This window comes from Pararge aegeria, chromosome 19 (assembly GCF_905163445.1).
Source record: "Pararge aegeria chromosome 19, ilParAegt1.1, whole genome shotgun sequence".
NCBI lineage: Eukaryota > Metazoa > Arthropoda > Insecta > Lepidoptera > Nymphalidae > Pararge > Pararge aegeria.
In genome coordinates, this window is record NC_053198.1 from 2779989 (window position 1) to 2792077 (window position 12089).

At 37.0% G+C, this 12089-nt stretch overlaps 1 long non-coding RNA gene across 2 annotated transcripts; it reads left to right on the plus strand.

Annotated features, from left to right (window-relative positions):
- Positions 1–5297, plus strand: LOC120632311. Of its 2 annotated transcripts, none has more exons than XR_005659078.1 (2): positions 1–1485; positions 2212–5297. It is a non-coding gene; the product is annotated as an uncharacterized LOC120632311 (long non-coding RNA). The 2 variants fall into 2 exon arrangements; XR_005659079.1 differs by having other exon boundaries at positions 2354–5297.
- Positions 5298–12089: the final 6792 nt, after the last annotated feature.

Consider the following 12089-nt stretch of genomic DNA (forward strand, 5'->3'; position numbering starts at 1 on the left):
TTTAAAATAAAAGTTAGACTGTTTCATTCATTAAAAAAGCTTCCGCAATGGCGACAAGCAAACGACATACTTTTTTACAGGTTTAAACATTACTTAATTACAGATATGCCTAAAAGAAATTTCGACATTTAAATTGACAATATTACTTGCTTGACTTAGCATTTGTTGACCTCAATTTGGCAAGATCTATGAGAGCGCAACAAAAGGATCACTTTCGTTTCAGGCAAAATTACCCTTCGGACATATATTACCAAGGCGGATAAACAAGCTTTAAGGCTTTTACAATTTCAGATAAAACCGGTCTGAATAATTTACTAAAGCGAATAATGAGGCAATGGGTAGGTGAGAGAAACCACAAGTAAGCAGCAAAAATACATCACGGTTCTAAAAATTTCGCAACGAAATTATTTCATGCAGATTTTATTAAAATTTAAAAGACCAATTTGGTGACTTCTGATATACCAAGCTACAAACAAGTGTGGTTGAAGAAACCTTCATTAATCCTCAGGATACATAGGTCGATTAGATGAGTTAAAGTATGATAATAAAGGTTTTATTGCAGTAGGTTCAAGTAAAAAAATCCCTGATGGATGAAATTTGGTCCACTTAAAGATTCAATAAACAGTTTGGCTCAAGCATCCAGGTTCGATTAACGGCATATCCGAGTCAGCTAGAGGACTATCGTAAGCAACTTAACAGTCTCTTACAGGTTTCATTTACAAAATACCAATTGACTACTAAGATCAAGAGACAGATAGAAGTGTGGCTCAAGATTCAGCATATCGTCGGTCGGTCGGTAAGATGAGTTATCTTTTAGTAACGAGAAAAAAAACTGGATGATGAAATTTGGTCAACCAAATGATCGTGAGTCAATAAGAATCCAGGGTGCAGTAACAGCAAATCCGAGTTAGCTAGAGGATTACATGTCGGCAACGTAACTTTCCCTTACAGGATTCATTTTTAAGAGACCAATTTGTGACTACAGAGATATCAGGAGAAAAATAGAAGTGTGGCTCAGGAATCTTATATCAGTCATCAGCATGTCGGTGAGATGAGTTTAAGTATGTCACTAAAGGTTCTTTTGCAGTAAAAGGAAAAAAACTACCCGGATGACGAAATTTGGTCAACTGATCGTGATAAAATAAGAATTCAAGGTGCAGTAACAGCAAATCCAAGTAAGCTAGAGGATTACATGTAAGCAACAACTATCTCTTTCAGGATTCATTTATAAGAGACCAATTTGTGACTAAAGAGATATCAAGAGGCAAAAAGACAAAAATAAGTGTGGCTCAGAAATCCTATACAGTCATCAGCATGTCTGTGAGATTAGGTCAAGTATGATGCTAAAAATTCTCTTGCAGTATCACACACAGGAACTACTTGGAAAAATACATTTTGGCATTGAGAAAACAAGATATCAGAAGGGGGAGTGTGGCGGCATCCAGGTTCGAGAAAGGGAACATCCGAGTTGGCTTGAGGTGTCAAGTAAGCAAAATAACTATCTCTTACAGGTTTTGTTTATAAAATACCCATTTGTGACAACCGGGATATCAAGAGACTAATAGAAGTGTGGCTCAAAAATCCCACATCAGTTATCGGCATGTCAGTGAGATGAGTTCAAGTATGATTGTTAAGGTTTCCTTGCAGTATAAAAAAAACTCCCTAGGGGACGTAATTTGGTCTACTAAATAATCGTGGTTCAATAAGTCAGTGTGGTTTAAGCATCCAGGTCCCGGGGTGCAGTAACAGCAAATCCAAGTAAGCTAGATTAATTTATAAGAGACCAATTTGTAACTACAGAGATATCAAAAGGCAAATAGACAAAAAGAAGAGTGGCTCAGAAATCCTATATCAGCCATCAGCATGTCGGTGAAATTAGGTCAATTTCGATGCTAAAGATTCTCTTACAGTATCACAAACAGGAACTACTTGGAGAAATAAATGTGGGCTAAAAAATAAAAACAAGATTCGATAAGGGAGTGTGGCTCAAAAATCCTACATCAGTCTTAGGAATGTCAGTGAGTTGAGTCAAAGTATGATACTAAAGGTTTTCTTGCAGTATAAGGAACAAGAACTCACTGGAGAACGAAATTTTGACTACAAAAAAAAAACTGCTACAAAGATGATTGTGGCTTAAGCATCCAGGATGGAGTAGGGAAAAATGCGAGTTGGCCATAGTACTATCGTAAGCAACTTAATTATCTTTTACAGGTTCTATTTTTAAAATACCAGTTTGGTGACAACTGCGATATCAAGAAATAAGTGAAATTGTGGCTCAAGAATCTTACATCAGTCACCAGCACACCAATGTCGTGTGATGACTACAACTAAGTTAATAAAGGTTCTCTTTCAGTGTAAGGAACGAAAACTCCCTGGAGGCCGAAATAAAGACTCAAAGTAATCGAGATGAAGTAAGACGAGTGTGGTTTTGCAAACCAGGAACAGAACGATATCTTATCGATTATCTTTAAAGCCAAGTGATTAAAAAGGACTAATAAATTCTCCGACAGGAGAAGTTGATCATTTTTTTCAGGTTTTAAGGCAAGTTGATCTCCAAAAGAATATTTTAAGACTACATACTTAGAAATAAAATCGTGGTTCAAGTATCCCAAATACATGTGGATGGATGTAAGATACAAGAGATTTTTTACAGAAGATAAAAAACAAAATGTTACAAGTTATGCAAATGTATATCTCGAGACAAGATGTACAGTAACATATAGCAACGATAAACAATACCAAAATAACAGGATCTATTTCAGGTTTAACTCCAAACGGTAACAACGTGAGACGCATAAGGAAAATCTTTTAAATATCTTAACACAAAAAGTTTGGGGCCCAAGAGTGTAATATAAAGTGTGTCATAAACAAATCAGGTTATCAAATATGCCGGTAAAACAAGGAAGAAATGGAAAGTGAAATACGTAGTAGAATGATGAGATTAAAATGTGGCTCAATTTAAACAACACTCTTCTGTGTTGGTGAATTACTTGAATCAACAACATTAATACAGGTTTCAGGATTAAATAAGAACCTTAACACTCCAGACAAGCAACACTGTAATATTCTTATGGTTGGAGTATTTTAAACCAAATAGTCAATACGTAGTGCAAAATTAATCGGTAAGATAAATATCTATTGCAGAATTTCAGTCACAAAACAGTTATCATTAAGAATGAAATCTTAGATCTCTTAGTTCCGAAACACACTAAGCTTATTTTGCGCAAGATACATGATAAAAACACGCTTAAGCGTAGCTGTAGCCTGTTGGAATACGCAGTCTGTTACGTCGAGTAAAACCGCCAGCCAGTGTGAATTTTGTGCTGCCTTTTGCCTGATTCTATTGAATATGAACCCTCCAGAAATCACAACTTTAGTTTAAGTACCACAGAACGATGGAAAAAATAAAGGCATCTCTGAACAGCTCTGCATCGTGATGAATACTTTGCGCGGTTGGGCTGAACAGCATTGTTTAACGTGACGCATTAGTCTTGTAGGATACGATAAGTGTGTTTCGGTAGTAAAATGGACTAAGTTTTTTAAAATAAAAGAATAAAGCATACTTTCCAAAGTGGTAAGATAATGATGTGCGCTAAATCTGTCTATATTTGTGGCGCAGCGCAAGCATACTTGCAGCTAGCTAGTATCTGCATATTTTTATCATTGATTTGATGTTTTAATATGCATTAAGATATTTCTTACATGTCTGGCTGTTATAGATTGTTCGTTTAAGGTATTGTGTTCCATCAACTCTTTATTTTTCAGACTTTTGAAAAGTATTACGTGTAAGAAATATTCCTTTTTTAAATAACTGCATTAATGAATAACAAAAATTTTACTATTAGATTTTCTTTTAACAGTTTTTTTTTTGCCGAATGTTAATTTTCATTGTATTACGTAAAGTAGGGTTAGGCTTATAAAATGTAACCAACAGATCTATCCGAAATGCAGATATGATGCTGGCTGTTAAAGATTGTTCGTGTAAGGTATTGTGTTCCATTAACCCTTTATTTTTCAGACTTTTGAAAAGTATTACGTGTAAGAATTTTTTTTTTTTTAAATAAGTGCATTAATGAATAACAAAAATTTTACTATCAGATTTTCTTTTAACAGTGTTTTTTTCAGATTCAGGATAATGTAAGTTTTCGTGTGCATCATATTTTTTAAATTTATTACAAACTTTATATGCAAGAATAATTATTGTTTTTTTCAAAAAGGTTAAATATTATTCAAATATAACTATGTAAATTTTCATTCTAATACGTAAAGTAGGGTTAGGCTTATACAATTTAACCGACAGATCTATCCGAAATGCAGACATGATGCAGGCTTCATCTTCCCGGTGGAGATGAAGACTAATGACCGAGAATGGAGTGCAGTTGAAAACCGAGAGAGGATATAAACACTGATGACTTTAAGTTGGGTTAAAGAATTACGGCAGAGATGAAGACCGAGGGCAGAGATGAAGAATAAAGGCTGACGGTGGAAATGAAGACTGAGATGAAGACTGAAGGCGAAGTTATAAATTATTGCTTGGGTTGACACCACATCCAAATATAAATATTAAAAGCTAAGTAAGGAAATGACTAATGGAGAAGATCAAGACCGAAGACTAAGGAAGAAGATGAAGACGGAAGACGTAAACTGAGGACGAAGATTCAGGGGACAAGATTGCAGGTCGAGGATGAAGACCGATGACAGAAGACAGAGGTGAAGACTGAACATAGATTGATAAGGGAAGACCGAAGACAGAAAACGAACATGAACACAAGACCAAGAGAGAAGAAGAAGGCCGAAGACAGAAGGCAGAAGGAGAACACCGAAGACCGGGGGGAGATGAAGATCAAATTATTAGAGCCGAGATGAAGAAAGATGATGAAGACCTATTAATAACTAATGCTAAAGGTGAAGAATGTAGTTAAATGTCAATATTATATTTATTTAATAAGCTGTAAGCTTTAAGTAGGGAAGATGAACAATAAGAGATGAAGACAAAACGAAGATCAAGGTCTATTTTCGCTTGGTCTTCAACAAAGGTAGTAGATGAAGACCGAAGACCATTGGAGAAGATGATGACCGAAGACCATGGGAGAAGATGAAGACTGAAGACCATGGGAGAAGATAAAGACTGAAGACCGACGACTGGGCGAAGATGAACACCGAAGACCGGGAGAAGATGAAGATCAAATTCTGAGTCCGAGATGAAGAAAGAAGATAAAGACCGAAGAACATGGGAGAAAATGAAGAACAAAGACATGGCCATGATGGAGACCGAAGATAGAAACTAATATGAAGACCAAAGATCAACTTAAATGAAAACTGAAGACCATAGGAGAAGATGAAGACCGAAAAAGGGTTAAGATGAAGACCGAAGATAAACTAAGATGAAAACTGAAGACCATCTTCATCTTCTACCCTTGGTCTTCAACCAAGGTAGAAGATGAAGATCAAAGTCTGAGGGCCAAGACGATGATGAAGAAAGAAGACGATGATGAAGAAAGAAGACGATGATGAAGAAAGAAGACGATGATGAAGAAAGAAGACGATGATGAAGAAAGAAGACGATGATGAAGAAAGAAGACGATGATGAAGAAAGAAGACGATGATGAAGAAAGAAGACGATGATGAAGAAAGAAGACGATGATGAAGAAAGAAGACGATGATGAAGAAAGAAGACGATGATGAAGAAAGAAGACGATGATGAAGAAAGAAGACGACGATGAAGAAAGAAGACGACGATGAAGAAAGAAGACGACGATGAAGAAAGAAGACGACGATGAAGAAAGAAGACGATGATGAAGAAAGAAGACGATGATGAAGAAAGAAGACGATGATGAAGAAAGAAGACGATGATGAAGAAAGAAGACGACGATGAAGAAAGAAGACGATGATGAAGAAAGAAGACGATGATGAAGAAAGAAGACGATGATGAAGAAAGAAGACGATGATGAAGAAAGAAGACGAAGATGAAGAAAGAAGACGAAGATGAAGAAAGAAGACGAAGATGAAGAAAGAAGACGAAGATGAAGAAAGAAGACGAAGATGAAGAAAGAAGACGAAGATGAAGAAAGAAGACGAAGATGAAGAAAGAAGACGAAGATGAAGAAAGAAGATGAAGATGAAGAAAGAAGACGAAGATGAAGACCGAAGACGCTGGGAGAAGATGAAGACCGAAGACACTGGGAGAAGATGAAGCCGAAGACACTGGGAGAAGATGAGGACCGAAGACACTGGGAGAAGATGAAGACCGAAGACCATAGGAGAAGATGATGACCGAAAACAGGGTGAAGATGAAGAAAGAAGACACTGGGAGATGATGAAGACCGAAGACCATCGGAACGGATGAAGAATGTAAAGACCATGGGAGAAGATGATGACCGATGACCATCGGAACGGATGAAGAATGTGATGACCATAGGAGAAAATAAAGACCGAAAACAGGGTGAAGATGAAGACCGAAGATAAACTAAGATGAATCCTGAAGACCATCTTCATCTTCCACCTCGGTCTTCAACCAAGGTAGAAGATGAAGATCAAAGTCTGAGGCCCAAGTTGAAGAAAGAAGACGATGATGAAGAAAGAAGACGATGATAAAGAAAGAAGACGATGATAAAGAAAGAAGACGATGATGAAGAAAGAAGACGATGTTGAAAAAGATGATGAAAAATGAAGATGAAGAAAGAAGACGAAGATGAAGAAAGAAGACGAAGATGGAGAAAGAAGACGAAGATGAAGAAAGAAGACGAAGATGAAGAAAGAAGACGAAGATGAAGAAAGAAGACGAAGATGAAGAAAGAAGAAGAAGACGAAGATGAAGAAAGAAGACGAAGATGAAGAAAGAAGACGAAGATGAAGAAAGAAGACGAAGATGAAGAAAGAAATTGAAGACCGAAAACAGGGTGAAGATGAAGAAAGAAGACGAAGATGAAGAAAGAAGACGAAGATGAAGACCATGGGAGAAGATGAAGACCGAAGACGGGGAGAAGATGAAGACCGAAGACGGGGTGAAGATAAACTAAGATGAAAACTGAAGATCATCTTCTATCTTGGTCTTCAACCAAGGTTAACGATGAAGACCGAAGACGGGGAGAAGATAAAGACCTAAGACCGATCGAAGATGAAGACCGAAGACCGATCGAAGATGAAGACCGAAGACCGATGACGGGGAGAAGATAAAGACCTAAGACCGATCGAAGATGAAGACCGAAGACCGATCGAAGATGAAGACCGAAGACCGATCGAAGATGAAGACCGAAGACCGAGCGAAGATGAAGACCGAAGATAAAAACTAAGTTGAATACTGAAGACCGGATGAAGATGACTTAAGGCCACAAGTGAATACGGCACAAGACTAACGGCGAAGACGGTAACTGAAGACGAAGATGAAGACACAAGAAGACCAAGATAGAAAATGAGGACAAAAGCCAGAAGACTATGATTAAGACTGAAGTCCGTGGGTGACGACCGATGGACCCAAGAAAGCGCGAAGATGAAGGCCGAAGAAAAAGATGAAGACCGAAGACCGAAGACTGAAGAAAAAGATGAAGACTGAAGACCGAAGTTTGAGGGCCAAGATGAAGAAAAGACGTAGATGAAGACTGAAGACCGAAGTTTGAGGTCCAAGATGAATAAAGAAGACGTAGATTAAGACTGAAGACCGCAGTTTGAGGGTCAATATTAACAAAGAAGACGTAAATGAAGACTGACGGCAGGGTGAAGATGAAGACCGAAGACAGAAGACGAAGATTGAGACTTAGACCATGGGAAACGACCAATGGACCGAAAACGGCGAAGATGAAAACCGAAGACGGAAGAAAAAGATGAAAACTGAATAAGACCAAGGCAATAACGAAGACCATCTTAAGGCTGAGGGACAAGTACAACATCGAAATTTTATGCGAAGACTGAAGAAGACCAAGGGGAAAAAAGGGAAAGAAGGGAAGACTGAAGCAGAAGATCAGCGTCTATATCTTTAAGCGAAGACATAATTGAGGGTACCGATGACTGAAAGCAAATATGAATACCAATAGCTGAAGGCTAAGACCGATGACTGAGGGCGAAGATGAAGACCGATTACTGAGCGCGAAGATGCAGACCGATGACTGAGAGCGAAAATGAAAACCTATGGCAGAAAGAAAAAATGAAGACTGATGGCTTAGGTCAAAGATGAAAACTGATGACTAAAAGTAAATATGAAGACGGATAGCTGAAAGCAAAAATGAAGATCGATGACTGAAAGTAAAGATGAATATCGATGACTGAAGACGAAAATGAAGACCGATGACTGAAGACGAAGATGAAGACCGATGACCGAAGACAACGGTGTAGACCGATGACCGAATACAACGGTGAAGACCGATGACTTATTGCGAAGATGGAAGACTAATGACTAAGGGCGAAGATGAATGTCAATGTTTGAAGGCCAAGCTGGAGCTCGAGGGAGAAGAAAACACGAAAAAATTTACCTCGCTGATATTAGATTATTTTAATAAAAATGAATTAGGACGGAATGGCTTTTATTTACGAACTAGCTTTTACCCGTGCACTATTTCAGGACGCTTGTCTCCTTTGTTTTGCGTCCTTTCAAACTATTTCTATGCCAAAAATAAAGTAGTTTGATTACTTTATTAGGACGTGAATGAAGGACGATTTTTCATGCATTTTAAATGATTCTGTAAACTACCCTTATGGAAATTAGGTGTTTTTCCAAGACTAAAAGTAGCTCATGCTACTCTCCGTCCTCTTAACCACTCAACTGTTTGTTTATTTGTCCTTCAATAATTCAACAACAGAGCAACGGAGTGATGTGATTTTTTGCATGGAGATAGTTTATGGGCCGGAGAGTGACGTAGGCTACTTATAATCCTGAAAAAATGTACAGTTCCTGCAGGCAGACACGCTGACGTACGTTTTGTACTTCAATCACGCAGCAACAGATTGACGTGATTTTTGGCATTGCAGTAGCCAATGTCACTTCGGCCTATAAACTATCTCTATCACCAGCCTAACGTTGCATCAGTGATCTCTATGCAAAAAGTCGCATCAATCTGTTGCCCTGATGCTGCGTTATGGATGGACAAACAGTTGGTATAGGAAGTATCGTATAGTATGGAAGTATGGATTACTATTAAACATATCCTTGTGTCCATGTTTCAGTGGGTTACAGTGTTATGTTAAATGATGGGTACCTACCTAGTCTTTAACTTCAAACTGCAACCTGAGTTAGCTTACTTATCAATTACCTACTAAATATTTTTGTATCTATACAAGGAAATGTTAATGGTGGAAAAGGGCAACTGCTTAGTTTCTAACTTACCAACCAGCTTCTCAATCTTTCCGTTCATGCCCCGTGGTTCTAAAACTATAGCTTCTCCGGATCAAACTTACAAATACCTATTCTTATTGTACAGAAATCGTCCATTTACAGTATTATTATTAGTATTTATTTATAAATAAACCTAAGATAGTGTAAATCTTAATATATAAAAAAGGAGAGTATGTATTCGTCTGCTTGTAACCTGATAACGTATACAATCATGGAACTGATTTTGAGTTTGCTGGAGATACGAGGTCCCAGGATATCTACTAATTTCAGGGCAAATTAAAATTGTATCGAGTAAGAAGTCGCGGGCAACAGCTAGTTATTAAATAAGACTAGGCATACATTTCAATTAGTATTACGACTTAATACATTTCTCATTCTGCAGCATTGTATTGCTCGCAGACCATAGGGGGGCATAGACGAGACTTCCTCAGAAGAAAGTTCTCGTAAATACTTAGGTAATCAATCCGAAGCTGGATATTCAACATACCTCCTGTACCAATTATTGCATCCCATCAAAAACTTAAATGTGAAAATGAGCGCCAAGTTCAATTGAATATGAGCGACTACTTCATTATCGTGGCAAATTAAATAATATCCTAAGGCTGAATAATTTGTATGTGTGTTTGTTTTTTTCTTGTCAGGAACTGCCAGTACGGTTGAAAAATCTTTACGTTATGTAACCGATTTGTTGAAGATTGTTGACTATGTAGGTACGCTGAATGCCGAAGTAAACGCGGGCGAAACCGCAAGGCACAGCTAGTATATGTATTCAATAGCACCTATTACTATTTTTAAACAATACTGGCACCATATACCTACAATGTCAGTTCAGGAAAACGTGAACTTCACGTATACATATTTTCTCAACCTTTAAACCTTCCACAAATATGGCTTTGTTCTTAATAGCTTACCGGACACTAATATCAACGATTGTCCAATGAATATTTTAGTGAAATAATATTTATTTACAATATTAAATAAACAAATAAAACTTTAAAAATCGTAGTTGTTTTAATCAGTTGTACACAAATCCCAAAGGAACACGGCTACCTGCGCGTGACGTCATCTTTGTGTAAGCCGACAGCGTTCTTTCCAGGATTACCTTTTTTTTATCTGAAAAAAACTTGAAACGAATTGACAGGTACCTAAAAGAAGTTTTAAAAATCGAATCATCCTCACAAAGTAAATCGGAGAAATTGCAGACATTCCTTCGCTAGTTCGTCTTGCCTAGTTCAACCATTATTTTCTTATTTCGTGGAACAATAAATATTTTATTTGGAGTAATAACAGAAGTTTTTATATAATGCGGTACTAAACACCACCGACATGATTTTGATCCATTCCCATTATTTACAAGATTTTAAGCAATATGTTCACTCGATCGCTTTACTTACACACAGGTTCAAGGGATTTTATGAGACCGTTTACGCGGCAATTTTAGATTAGATTTTAGGTTATAATTTAAAACAACTATGGAAAAGTAGTCCGTTTCCCATTTCTGTTGCTAAATCTATATATATATAATGAAAATGGTCTTCGTTTGAGGCTCAATCACGCCTAAACCACTGATCGTATCGACATGAAACTACCACCATTCGATGCGAAATTTTTCCTAGATGGTTTATGGCTATCTATTTTTTGAATTCCAACATTCCTTCATTTTTTTATTGCTGTTTTACTTTTATGAACATTTATCCCGCTAATAAAAACAAAAGATAAGCATTTTCTCTTGATTCTTTTGTTTTCATGGATTTCAACAGAGTGTATTAAACGGATTATGGTTTTTTACATTCAGCTAAGAATCTACTCACGGTAGTGGAGAACGGCTGGACCAATTGGGCTTTTTTTTTATCTTCAGAATTGTCAGGAGAAAGTTTTGTATGTAAGAAAATTTTAAAAAAGCCCGATAAAAAGTTAAAAATTTCGATGATAATCGAAGAATTCCCATCTATATAGTCACTCACCACGAAATCTCGGGAACCATAAGACTTAGAAACGTGAAACTTGGTAGGAATATTACTTTTGCTATGTAGAGGTCAGCTATGAATAGATTTTAAGAAATTCATTCCCCAAAGGGGATTGCGGGGGCGTTAACAATGAACAATTCCCGTTTTTAAACTATAGCTCCTATAGACTTCAAATTTGGTAGGAATCTTCTGTAAGAGGTGTAGAAATAGGCTATGAACGAATTTTACGATAGCTCACCCCACAGGGGGTTGCGGGGGTGGGTATTAACAATTAATATTTTTAATTTTCCAGCTAAAGCTCCTACAAGCTCCAAATTTTGTAGGAATTTTCTATAAGTGATGTAAAAATGATTTATGAACAAATTTTACGATATCCCACCCCAAAGAAGATTGCAGGGGCGTTAACAATAAAAATTTTCAATTTCCAAGCGATAGCTCCTATAGACTCCAAATTTAGTGAGAGTATTCTATATGTAATATAAAAATGATCTTCGAGCGGATTTTACAATGAATCACCTCCAATAAGGTTCGCGGGGGTGGGTGTTAACAATAAAAAATTTCAATTTCGAAATATAGCTTCTAAAAATTCTAAATATGGTAGGAATCTTTTATTATTCACATAAAGAACATCTCAAAATGGATTTCAATAAAGTCTACTTCCGACAGGAATTGCGGGGGTGGGTGTTAAAATCTAAAATTTTTATTTCTAACCTGTAACTTCTACAGACTCCAAATTTGGTGGGGATCTTCGTGTATGTAGGGATATTCGTGTATTTCCTTACAACAATCGGCAGCGG